The 13,415-nt window shown below is 47.5% G+C and overlaps 1 protein-coding gene across 3 annotated transcripts in view; it reads right to left on the bottom strand.

Annotated features, from left to right (window-relative positions):
* Window positions 1-13,415, bottom strand: part of ZBTB7C (zinc finger and BTB domain containing 7C) — a 157,279-nt gene that overhangs the window by 99,744 nt on the left and 44,120 nt on the right. Inside the window, exon 1 of one of the 3 annotated variants that reach the window (XM_050986723.1) lies at window positions 11,068-11,152. The exons of the other annotated variants lie outside the window; for them this stretch is intronic. The gene's annotated coding sequence lies outside the window, so the exon portion shown is untranslated. Of the gene's footprint in view, window positions 1-11,067; window positions 11,153-13,415 lie in introns of those variants that run through there. 3 annotated transcript variants of the gene reach the window in all.

Below are 13,415 nucleotides of genomic sequence, written 5' to 3' on the forward strand. Positions count from 1 at the left end.
TATACAAACAGGATTTGTCAAGCAACAACTACAGATGTTTGCAGTGAGTCTTCCTGCTTATCCACTGATAATACCGTGTGCCTGGGACAGCTGAACAAATCCTGCCCGTAAATAATAAATACACGTCTGAGCTAATGAGAAAGAGGCGGTGAGGAATCTGGAGATTCCCACAGACTCCCTGCCGCGGGGAAGGAAACAAGAAAATGCCCTGACCTAAGCAGGGGTGAGTCTGGCATACCCACAGATCACAGGGAGATCACAGGAGCTGTTTGCAGATCACTTACGGAGCATGAATAATTCAGGCAGAAGCGGCTGGGAGTATGAGAACAGATAGATGGGAGCTCACTGCCGCTGCTTTGGCGGGTTTTATTTTATCCAGCAAGGCAAGAAAACCACGACACCCAGCAAAAAATCCTCTGCCTAGCTTTGCCAGTGTCGTGGCTTCACGACAATTTCGTGCAACATGGCATTTTACAGATCCCCAGCTGATGGTGAATGCCATCTCTCTTTCTCCTTGAGGCATTTTTGTGATTATCTGGCTGATTATCTGGACAGGTATGACAAAACAATGCTTATTTTAAAAAAAATGCTCTTAGTACCGACCTGCACTCTACTGCATAATTACACAGCTCACAGAATCACAGAGTGGTGTGGGTTGGAAGGGCCATGGGCAGGGACACCTTCCACCGTCCCAGGGTGCTCCAAGCCCTGTCTAACCTGGCCTTGGGCACTGCCAGGGATCCGGGACAGCCACCCCTGCTCTGGGCACCCTGGGCCATGGCCTGCCCACCCTCCCAGCCAGCAATTCCTCATTCCCAAGATCCCATCTGTGCCTGCCCTCTGGCCCTGGGAAGCCATTCCCTGGCTGCTGTCCCTCCATGCCCTGTGCCCAGTGCCTGTGCAGCTCTCCTGGAGCCCCTGGAGGCCCTGGCAGGGGCTCTGAGGTGTCCCTGGAGCCTTCTCTTGTGCAGGGGAACAGCCCCAGCTGGGCCAGGCTGGCTCCAGAGCAGAGGGGCTCCAGCCCTGGCAGCATCTCCGTGCCCTCCTCTGGAGTTCAGTTCTGAAGGAGAAGAATTGAAAAAAGAAAAAAACAGAAAAAACTGGGGGAAAGAAAAAGAAGGGCTAAGGGGTATTCCCTAATCCTTACTCCAAAAGGAAAACATAAGTAGGGTTGCTCCTGTTGGGATATGTTAATAGTCCACACCGAACACATTAGCAAGAGGATTGGAAGCCAGGAAGCAAATAAAAAAAGAAAAATTAAAAAGACACATAAGGAAAGGCAGAAGTGGTAAAGACAGATGATGGGAGTTAAACACTGCTTTGGTGCAACCTGCAGAAATCCAAAATTCATCCTGCTGAAAGGACACTGCAGGTTGTTTAGTGCCAAAGGGAAGAGCCTTGTTGTCAAGAACAGAGGGGCAGCTGTCCCACACAGGCTCAGAAATGGGAACCCAGCTCAGTGACCACCAGGGAGCCTGGGGACACCTCAGCCAAGAGAGCCAGAGGGGCCAAGGAGGGATTTGACAGAGACCACCCTGACTTAGCAGGACTTCTGAATGTCCCCAATGGCAAGACATGCTCCAGTGCCAGTGATGTGCTCTGGGATTGGGGAACCCTCTGGGAATTCCTGTACTGTACCTACCTGTGCATGGCCCTGCTTCAATGCACCCCTCTGCCCTACTGCCAGCACTGGATCTGGCCCCAGAACTGCACACCAAGCTCTTCTCCAGCCCAACTGCTGTGCATGTACATGGCACCACAGTCCCCTCACACAAAAACCTATTTCGTGGTTTTGCACAAAATAGATCTGATTGAAGACTCGCAGCAAAAGACATTCACCCAAGAACAAAACACAAAAATCCCAGTAAATCTGTCTCTCAGTGTGAACCACATGAGAAGCAGCCAGGCAGCCCCAGTTCAGGAGTGAAACTTGGTGCTACCAGCTAAGAAATTTACACCTTAAATTTTCCTTCAACATAAAAATACTGGCTCTCTCCATGCTTTCTTCCATTCTTGAACTACTTAAACTTAATATTCTTAATTAAAAACTGAATTTAAACATACTTCAGCACCACTGCCAGTAGCATCTTTGGCTTAGAAAGCTCAGCTTGGAAATGCCATCTCGATGGTGTGTCTATGACACAGGCTCTAGTGCCCACATCAAGAAAATTTCACTTCAGTCTTTAGCATAAACTGACTATATCTGGTAGAAAACCTGTTTCTAGCCTTTATAGACTGAGCACAGGCCACATCTCTGCATTACCCCAAAATAATTACTTGGCCACACACCTCACTGGATCCTCAGGGCTTTGGGTTCTCCACCCTCGTGTTTACATTCCATGCAGAAAAATTAACTAATTAATATACGTCTGACAGATGTTCTTTGAAAGAGATATCATGCCTTCAAAACACAAGATGATGAAAGGAGCAATCGAGTAGATTAGACTGACCAGAAAAGCAAGGATTGTAGCGTGACAGTGGAAAGCACAGCTTTAAGTCCTTCTCTTGATATTTATATGGTTTTATTTGCATATCAAACTATATGCCAATTAGCTGTATATAAATCCATGATGAAATTATGCTGTGCAGCTCTCCAAAGTGAAGAAAAGCTAGGGCTGGGCTGCATAATCACCCTTAACTCTGGCCCTGCAGGTGTTCCCACTGCAGATGACTCCTAATGACCGTGTACTCCCAGTAACACAACCATGCAACGGGAATCTCCTGCAATCACACACATGTATATGCAACATTTCCATACATTGTAAGCTGCTCTGTGTATTCTTTCATTCTCCCCCAGCCAGTTACTCCTGGAGAAAAGAAGTCTGAGAGGAGACAGACCTTCTCCCTCCCCACAGCTCCCTGACAGGAGAGTGCAGCCAGGGCGGGACTGGGCTCTGCTCCCACAGAACAAGGGTCAGGATGAGAGGGAAAGCCTCCAACTCCACTAGGGCAGGTTTACATGGGATACTGGGGAAAATTTCTTAGTGAAAAGTTTTGCCCAGCCCTGACACAGGCTGCTCATGGCACTGGTGGAGTCCCCATCCCTGGAGGGATTTAAAAGCCATGTTGAGACACAGGTTAGTGGTGGCCTTGGCAGAGCTGGGGGAATGGTTGGACTCAATGATCTTTTTCCCATTTTAAAGGATTCTGTGATTCCATGATTTGCCTGCTGCCCCTTGTCTCACACTGCAGGGCAAGTTTTGCCTCTGTTGAGGCTTTGTGTAACCCTGTAGGAAAGCAGGGATCCTGCCTGAAGAGCTGAAGGCAACCCTGGATGGAAACAATGACAGAGATGTACGCTCTTATTTTAAATATCAGCTGGAACGTGGGGGTGCAGCAGCCTGGTCCTGGAGCACCACTTATCCAATTGTGCCCTGGAAGGGGTGTGCACTTGCAGCCAAACTGGCTGCCTTAACGAGGTCTTTGTGCTCTGCCAGGTATCTGCAGAAGGCATCATGCAAAGCTGGAGCCTGCGGGCCCATCTGCAGTCACAGCTCACACCAGCCAGCACTGCCTGTAAATCAGGCCATCCACCCTGCCCATGCAGCAGGGAAAGGCCTGGGAGAAGGGATTTTGGACACCTTGTACTATCCCACATTGCTCCAAGCCTTGTCCAGCCTAACCTCAGACGCTTCCAGGGATGGGGCACCCACCAATTCTCTGGGCAGCCTGTGCCAGGGCCCCACCATCCTCCCAATAAAAATTTCTTCCTTACATCTAGTCTGAATTCCTAGATTCTAGTCATTTCCTTCTTCAGTTTAAAACCATCACCCTTTGTTCAATCTACTAAAAACTCTTTTTTTTTTTTTTTTTTTTTTTCTTTTATGCCTCCTTTAGGTATTGAAAGGCCACAAACAGGTCACTGGAGAGACTTTAGAGCCTTCTCTTCTCCAGGCTGAACAATCCCCGCTCTCCCAGACTGTCTGCACAGGAGAGGTGCTCCAGCCCTATCAATGAGCCTGCATTGATTGGGACCATATTTTTGGGCTCAACTGCAGTAGCAAGTTTGACTAATTTGAGTGACCAGGCACATATTCAGACATAAAACATTAATATGGGAACAAATCAAAAGCAGTCAGGCTGGGCTCCCGCTTTGAATTCATTACATACATTGAAAAAGAAAAAAGAATAAAAAACTAATAATCATTAAAAAAAGTTTTTCTCTTTTCTAGAATGTATGAAAAGGTATAAATTCCTGACTGACTGCAGCACTTGGGCTGGCTGTGCTGGTAATTGGAACCAGCGTGCTTCGCTTCCCGGGCGTCCCATTCACAAGGGAGAGAAGGAAACATTCAATTTTTCAATAGGAAATTTCATCACCAGAAAACAATCCACCTTCCCTGACTCCAAGGAAGAGCCCAAGGGTGAGTTCTCTCCTCAACCACAGCTTCAGCTTTACTGCCAGCCGTTGCCAGAGCTGAGTGCTCACACCATCCCAAGCCCATGAGACTGCCTTCAACACTTCCAGCAATTTTTGGGGTTTTTTTCCCTTCTTCGAACACACTATTTTTCTTTTCCTTTGGGATTCCTCAGAGGTCCAGTGTGCAACTTCTCTTTCTACAACCAAATGGGCTAACACAAGCCTGGATTTTGTCATGACAGTTTTCCTTAGATTTTTAGCTTTCCACCCAACTGCAGATCTGGGACTTCATGGAAAGCACCCAGGTGAAGCCGTGGGCCATACTAACATTAAGGGGATATTTGTGGGACATTTGTGAGGCAGAGCACACTTTAAGTGGGTTTTTTTTAATGAACCTAGGACCCCCAAGCCATATGGGACTGAGCAAAAATCATGTTACACCAACAGCTTTTCTTTAATATAATTTTTGAACTCGTTTTTCATTCCTAAAGCTGCTGTCTTAGCACAGAGTAGAAGAAGGCTTCGAGGCCAGAAAAACCCATCAGACACTCCAGTAGGACTCAAGAAAGCCAAGCAGCAGGCAAAGGGTCTGAGCAGAGTGGTGGCAGATTAAGTGTTGCACCAGTCAACATAAAATCAATGCAAAAAAAAAAAAAAAAAAACCCCAAAAAAAACCCCACCCTGACAATGGTCCCTGTAAGAATTAAGTTTCAGGATAAATAGACTCAGAAGAAACCATCCTGTGATTCTGCATGCACAGCTCAAATTTAAAAATCAAAGTTACTTCTCCTTGCAACACGTACTTGAAAACTTATTTTTCTTCTCATTATTTATGTTCCCACCATAATAGCTAATTTATGCACTTGTAGAAAAGCTGAATTATTAGTCTTCTTCACCTGCTTTCTGAGCCATCCCTGACTCCCTCCATCTTGGTACCTTTCACTTCCAGGATCAAGAGGGCTGAGCAAGAAAGGTATGACAGGCAGCGCATGGAGGAGCTCCTCAAAATCACACCAAGCTCCATCTTCACACCTTTACTCCCCCTAAAATCTCTGGAAGAAGGTTGTCACAGAGCCATTCTTGACCAGTAAAGACAAACAGCTTTCTAATACCCAGTGCAGCACTGTTAGGGTACTTTTAGTTGTACTCTGGGTACTTTCAGCTGCCTTGAACTGATCCCTTGACAAGGGGAATATGTGAAGCAGAAATTTGGAAGCAGATTTTTGAATCAGAGTTCCTCAGACTGGGAAGGCAGACCTGGAGCATGACCTGATGGCAGAAGGGGCAGGAGATGGGCATGGCTGAGGGCAGCAGCCCAAGTAAGATGAGTAAAACTTAGCACAAAATCCGTATGGAATCACATGGAATGCTGGATGTTTTGAGATATTTCATGCAATGGAAATGCATCAAAGGAATCATCTTGCTGTTTCTCTACTTCAGTAAAAGACGAGGAGTAAGAAACCATGGTAAAGATTCCTCAATCTATGCTGAGTTAGGCATGGAATGCCTTATACTGCCCCAAGGAAGACATAAAGTCTGCAGCATCCAAGTACTGAAAGAGCCCTCAGGAAGCCTCCTGGTTCACCCCCAGCCCCAAGCAGGCATCCCTGAAGACACGTAAGATTGCAGGACTGCCAAAGATGGATCCACAGCATTGACAGGACCCTGCAGTTTCACCTTTCACCTCTTCTTTAGTGGACCTCGTATCAGTGTAAAGACCTTTCACTGGATCCTGCCAATGCCTAAAAAAGCCTAGAAAATCTGGCAATACTTACCTCTGCTGGATTTCATCCTGGCCATGACATACAAGGCTTGGACCCTCCTGGACACGGACTCCGAGTCCTAACCTAGACCTGAAGACCAGATCTCACTGTTCTCATTCAGCTCCAAGGATCACTCTAAACCCCAACAACTTCTGGGGCAAATTAAATGCATCTATTTTTGTAAGCCAGGATCACTTTTGTTGAGCTGCCACTGAAGCTTTTCTAAGAAGTCATTAACCATGATGGGCAAAACACAATTCCATCTCGCTCCTCTCCTGCCTCTTCAAAGGGAGGATGGCAGCACTTGAGCCACTGCCTCACTGATTGTCCTACTGTTCCACAAAGTGGTTCCTCTCCAGCAAATTGAACACTGAGAGCCATCACAGAGCCCCAGACAAAGGGCCCAGTGACTGTTTCTGGGATTATTAGAGGGAAGCAGAAAGAAGCCTATTACAGGGTCTTTGTGGCACTTAATGTTGACAGCTGAAAATAATGGATAGGACAAAACAGAGCAAAGATGATTTAAATTAGGCAACTCTCGGGAAATGGTGCTCAAGCAGGCTTCCAAAGGAGAACTTCCATTTCTAAGCACTGCTAACCCCCGAGTGGGTGTGCATTGCCCCTCTGCAGCCCATACACACACGAACACAGCCCTTTCCAGGCGCTCTGCAGAGCTTTTGCTCAGTTTGCCAGTGGCCACTGCACCCTACCCATCAGGGGATGGAAAAGGTGTACAAAAGAGCAGCATCAGCCACAGCTCATCAATCCTTCAACAAAAACAGCCTTTCATTCCTACCCACTGCCACAAGTTCAGGGACCTGTAAGGAGGGATTTGCACATCCACACTCCAGCAATTGTTACACAGCTCCTCCAAAACCACCTGGAGGACAGCAGATTCACTCCTGCTCCAGGGGTCTGACGCAGATGGAATGAAAAAGGCTCAGACAAAGCTCTAGTGCCACCTCATGCCAGTCCCAGCTCCATGTGAGGCTCATTGTAAGTAACAGGGACCTGCCACCTGTACACATAATCTCTCCAGAGGACAGCAATCAGAGAATCACAGAATCATCTTGGCTGAAAAAGAGCTCCAAGATCATCGAGTCCAAGCTATGCCTGATCCCCGCATTGTCACCAGCCCAGAGCACTGAGTGCCCTGTCCAGGCCTTCCCTGGACACCCCCAGGGATGGGGACTCCAACACCTCCCTGGGAAGCCTCTTCTAATTTTTTAACCCCCTCTTGTGTGAAAAAATTCCACATGTCCAACATGAACATTTCCTGGTGCAGCCTATGTCCTCTCCTCCCATCCTTGTTCCCTGGGAACAGAGCCCTGGCTGTCCCCTCCTGTCAGGAGCTGTGCAGAGCCACAAGGTCCCCCCTGAGCCTCCTTTTCTCCAGGCTGAGACCCCCCACCTCCTTCAGCCTCTCCCCACAGGACTTTCCCTCAATGCCCAAGCCATTCTCAGTTTGGACAGGAAAGCACAAGAGAGGTGGAGAAACACACACACTGCACATGGTGAGTTTGTTGGCAGCCTGGGCTCTATAGATTTGTTTATGCTGTGGCAGCAGTCTGTCTTTCCAGGCACAGCACTTGGGTTTTATGACCTGAAACACCACCCAAAGCAGCTCCTGAACATCTGAGGATGCAGCCCAGCCAGCCCTGCCCTCATCCTGCAGTGGATAGAAGACTTTTGAAAATGGGTTCCTGGGCAAGGAGCCCTCTGAAAGGACCTTCACAATCACGGGGTTTCACACCTTTCTGGTACCCACAGGTGTAAACCAGGAGATACAAAGCTGCTGTCCTTTTTGGCCACCAAAGCCCTGAGACACCCCAGCAGCAACTGGAGGGTGACAGTGGGACTGATCCTGGCAACAAACACCCCTGGGAACTGAAGGGAGGAGCCTTCAAAAGTGCTCCTGGGGCTCCCACAGCACCAGCCCTCTGCTGGGATGCTCTGGGGTCTCCCTTCTGCAAAAGCTGCCACTGCATTGCAAGGGGAAGAGAGCTCTGGCACGGGATAAGGGTTGTGGACAGTCAGAGCTGGGAATGTTGCTCTGGATTTGTGCAGCATCTGGATCCTGCAGCAGCACCAGCATGTGGCAGTGGTTGTGACAGAGGTGGAGTAGGAGGAAGGAGAGAAGGAAGGAGAGAAAAGAATGAGAGAAATGCAGGAGAAGGAGAGGAAGGAGGGGGAGAGGGGAAGAAAGGAGGGGAAAGAAGGAAAAGGTGGAGAGGAAGGAAGGGGTGGAGAAGGCAGAAGATGAGAAAGAGAAAAAGAAGAGGAGGAAAAGAGAAAGGAAGCACCAAGAGAGGAAGCAGAGGAGGACAAGGAGAAGGAGAGGAAGATGAAGGGGGAGGAAGAGGAGGAAGGAAGCGGTCTTTGAATTCATCACGGAACTTTGCCTGAATCTCCTGAATCCATCTGAGACAAAACGAGGCCACAGCAGTGTTTTCCTCCCAGACAGTCAGCAAAGCAGCTCACCTCCTGTCTCCTGCTTGGCACAGATAACCGGCATGGAAAACCCCAGAGAGGAGAAGCACAGACACATCACAGCAGAGAGACGCTGCAGAAACACCAACCAGACACTCTCCAACTGCAGGGTGCCAGGCAGCACGGGAAGGAAAAAGCTACCTGCCCCCATGGACATGCCAGTCTCTTCCTTTCAATCCCTTTTGTGAAAAAGATGACTCAGGAAAATTGGAAAGGAAGCCAGGGGTGGTGTGAAAGTGGAACAAGACACCATCTGTTCTCAAGCCTTGCAGCTGGAAAGGGCATAACCTGCCCTTGGCGTGGCTGCAGGGGACACTCTGGCCCAGAGAGGACTTGTGGGAGAGGACAAAGCTGCCTGCTGGGTATTCCTGTGCTGGGATTCACCCAACACACACAGACACCCTATCATTGAGCTGGAGCACCAGAGGCTTCACCCTGCTGCCACCCCTGCCCATGAACACCCATGCAATGCCACATCTGGAAATATCTGCTTAGGGTATCCACTGTACACTGCTCAAAAAGACCAGCCACGGGTCAAGACATAGGCATGAACCACCTCTGAAAGGCATATCAAAAGGTGAATGTGCTTGTGATACTGTAGTGGGGAAATCCTTATTTGCAATCCTCACCTATTTCTTACAGTGTCACATCTATTTCTTACAGTACCACAGTCCTCACTGTGGACTTGAGTCGTACTTCAGAGCTGATGTTTACGAAGCTCAGAAAGGTGAGCAAGCCATCAGTTCTACTTGTGCTCCACTGGAAAGAATGAAAGGGAAAGAACAGAGAAAATAAGATAAATAAAAAAAAATAGGAAGCAAAATACGGGAAAATAGAAAAAAACGGAGAGAACAGAGAGAAAGGGGAAGAGGGAACGAAAGAGAGAAGAGAGAGAAAGAAGAAAGAGAGAAGGAGAAAGAGAAGAGAGAGAAAAAAGAGAAAAATAGAGAGAGAGAAGAGAGAAAGAAAGAAAGAGAGAGAGAAAGACAAGAAATAGCGAAAGGAGGGTAAAGAGGATACGAGCAAGAAGGAGAAGAAGAAGAAGGAAAGAAGGAAAGAAGGACAGAACGAAGGAAGAAAGAAGGAAAGAAAGAGGAAGAAAGAAGGAAAGAAGAAGGAAAGAAGAAGGAAAGAAAGAAGGAAGACAGAAGGAAAGAAAGAAGAAAGAAAGAAGGAAAGAAAGAGGAAAGAGAAAGAGGAAAGAAGAAAGAAGGAAAAAGGAAAGACGGAAAGAATGAAAGAAGGAAGAAGGAAAGAGGAAAGAAGGAAAAAGAAGAAAGAGAAAGAAAGAAAGAAGAAGAAAGAAACGAACGAAGAAAGAAGAAAGAAAGAAAGAAAGAAAGAAAGAAAGAAAAGAAAGAAAGAAAGAAAGACAGAAAGAAAAGGGGAAGAAAAGAGTGAAGCAAAAGGTGTAAAAGAAAAGGGGAGACAAAAAAAACGGGGAAAGAAAATGGGGGAAAGGAAGGAAAAAAAAGGGGGATGAGAAAACAAAGAGGGGAAGAGAAAGGGAGAGCAAAAACTAAAGAAAAAAGGGTGAGGTTAAGAAAAGAAAAAAAATTTTTTTAGAAAGTCAGCAAGCAAGAAAACCTAGGGAAGGCATACTTTCCCAACACCAAAAGAACAACCTCAAGTCACTTTTTTTAAAAGTCCGAGCCCTTCCTAATAAGATGCCCAACAGGCTGTGAATTATCCAGCCATAAAACTTCCACTTGCATGTGACATTTGCTGGTAGGAATAAATCAGGGCGAAGAAAAGAGGAGCCGCTTTGGAGTTCAATGAGTATTATCCTAATTCTAAACGTATTAGCAGTGGTCTGAAAGCAGGACATTGTCATCCAGACAGACGGACAATGTTCATAACCAATGGTAATTTGTAGGACACATAATTTGCTACTACCAAAATAGCACAGCATGTGGGGTTTTTTGCCCTTTTTAGTCTATAGCTGTGTCGTTTCTTTTGGCTTGTTGAAAGAAATCTGCTCTGCACACGCGGAGCAAGAGCTCAGACCTTCAGCAGCTCATAGAAAACAGGTGGCCAGGCATCGGGGGAAATACAGCCTTTTGGAAAAAGCTAATAAAATAAGCAGATGATTATAGAAAATGGAGATGAAACTGGCTTCTCTATCCCAAACAGAAAGTCAGAGAAAAATAAGTTTAAACTGAGAAAATGCTGACTGAAAACACACCCTGCCGCCACCTCTCTGAGTTTTAACAACACCAACAGAGCTTTCACCTAAAATAAAACCAAAAAATTTAGGAAAATAATAATCATCCCCTCAGGATTGACCATCCCCAAGCCACAAAGCTCAGCTTCCCCCAGGCTAACCTGGCTGTTGGCCCAACACCAAGCAGGCTGGGGGCTCAGGAAAGTCAGGTTAAAACAGTAAATTGCTGTCTTAATACTTCATCCCTGCCATCCTCATCTCCCCATCAGACAACAGCACGCAGCACTTACATGAAAGTTGAAATTTGGTCAAGTCCCAATCCTTTAACTTTCCATGGGGAGAGTGTTAGGAGGTACCTCTCCTGCACGCTCCAGGACCACTCGCTTAAACTGTCGGTTATTTCGTGGTGGAGATTCACCCAAAAAAAAAAAAAAAAAAAAAAAAAAGAAGGAAAAAAATAAAGCAAAAACCCACCCCAGAAAAATAAATGCCTGTATCCCTAACAGAGCAGCAGGGTGGAGCCAGCACACCCTTATATTTAGCTGCAGGCAAAGCCTTAAAGTTGTAGTGCGTTTATTTTCCATCAAGCACATCCATGTACAAGATAAAAAACTCCCCAAACTCCTGCTGTTTGCCCCATTCTGTCTTTCATAGGGCACAGTGGGATTGTTATCCCTGTTTTATTTTTATTTTCTGAACTCAGGAGCCTTGGGATGTATCAGAGATTTCAACAAGCTCAGCTGAAGTTACCTCAAGCTCAAGTAAGTGCAGTTTCCCACAACCCTGGGAAAATAAATTACCAATTTATTTTTTTTTCTTTCCTTACAGTGGAAAAAGGTAGTTACCAGGCATAAATCAGACCTCATATTTAGAAAATGCTCCACCCACGGGCCGAGCAAAGGCTGCAAATCCATCCTATCTCTACCTGCCCCAGCAGAGCAAGCCTGGGTGGCAGCCAAGGTCAAAGCCCATCTGCAGAGGGCACAATTTGCCGGGACATCCAACACAAACAGACACGGGGGAAGAAGGGAAAAAACCGGGATCTGCTCCCAAGCCATGCCGAGGCCACATCCAGTCCCGCTTGGCCCCGCACCTCCCTTTCATACCCTGCCAGCCCCCCGGGCGCTCCGGCAGATGCCGTGCGTGGAGCTGCAGCCGCCTCTGCCAAGGCTGGGGGACGGCAGAAGGCTCGGCCAGCTCGTAAAGAAAAACGAGCATCTGCACTTTGCCACTCGCACAGCTGCACCGTGACAGCAGGGCCTGGAGACGGGGCTGTCTGCGCTGGGCGAAAGGGAAATGAGCCCATCACGCTACTGCAGGAGCTGCCACTGACCTTCCAGGGAGCCTTCCTCGAGCTGCAGGGAATGAACTGAGAGGACTGAATAGAAAATTTCGTCTTTCTCAGCGTTTTCCTTTAAACTGTCCAGCAAAGCTGAACGAGAGGAGCATCTGAAAACCCTCAAGAGGAGAAATCAGTCATTTGCTTTCCAAGCAAGTGCCTACAGAACTTGTTTGGAGAGTCACCTCCTCATTTTCTCTTTATTCCATCAGAAGGGCTTTTCCCCCCAGCAATCCTAACCTCTGAGAGGAGGACAACCCACAACCCACTCCACGAGGGTCTCCACATGATCCAAATGGGAGCCACCACTGGGTCTTGCCTTGGACTACAACATGAAAGCATCCACCAAGCCCATGCTCTCCCACGAAATCCTGCCTGCCCTTCCAGCAGTGCTCCCTGTCACTGATGCTTCAGCAGTATCGACCCCCAAAGCCTGTTTTTATCATGTAACTTAAGAAAATCTGGAAAATATTTCTCCTCAGGCACTCAGTGAACAGGAACTGGCATCCTTCCCACCCCTCTCCCTGGGGGACAGGGAGGTGCCCTGAATAAAGGCAAGATGCTGTTGTGGCTTTACCCCCAACTGCATCAATCCCTACATGAGATGAGTAGGTAGGAGTGAAAACCCATTTTTCCTATCCATCTGACATTTCAAACTGAGAGGCCATCTGGGATCTTTTCTCCTCCTGCACTCTGTAACAGGAGCTGACATTTATCCAGTGGCAAAGAAGGAGCATCACCATGGACTTAACGGCAACAGATCAGCCTCTGGAATTCTGCTGCCCAACCCATCCTCAGGAACAAGCTGCCCAGAGAAATGGTTCATACCCCACACTGGGAACACTCAAAGCCAGGCTGGATGGGCATTTGATGTTCTTGAAAATGTCCTTGCCCATGACAGGGAAAATGAAATTAGATGGTCTGGAAGATTCCCTCCAATGCAAATGCTTCCATGACTGTCCTCCAAGGCACTCCAGAACTGTTTGCAGGAGTTCCTTAACAGAAGATCATGGAATGGTTTGGGTTGGGAGCAACCATAAGGATGATCCAGTCCAACCCCCTGCCATGGGCAAGGACACCTTCCACCATCCTAGACTGCTCCAAGCCCCATCCAACCTAGCCCTGGACACTTCCAGGGATGGGGCAGCCACAGTTGCTCTGGAAAACCCAGAACAATGAGCTTTTCCACCAAGTTTCATCACATCACAGTGACAGACAGGACATGGCCTGTGAGGCAGCCACACAAGATGTGATCAGAAGTTGGTAATTAACTCATGATGCACACAGCAGAGCAGCTTT

Source organism: Serinus canaria, chromosome Z, assembly GCF_022539315.1.
Source record: "Serinus canaria isolate serCan28SL12 chromosome Z, serCan2020, whole genome shotgun sequence".
Lineage (NCBI taxonomy): Eukaryota > Metazoa > Chordata > Aves > Passeriformes > Fringillidae > Serinus > Serinus canaria.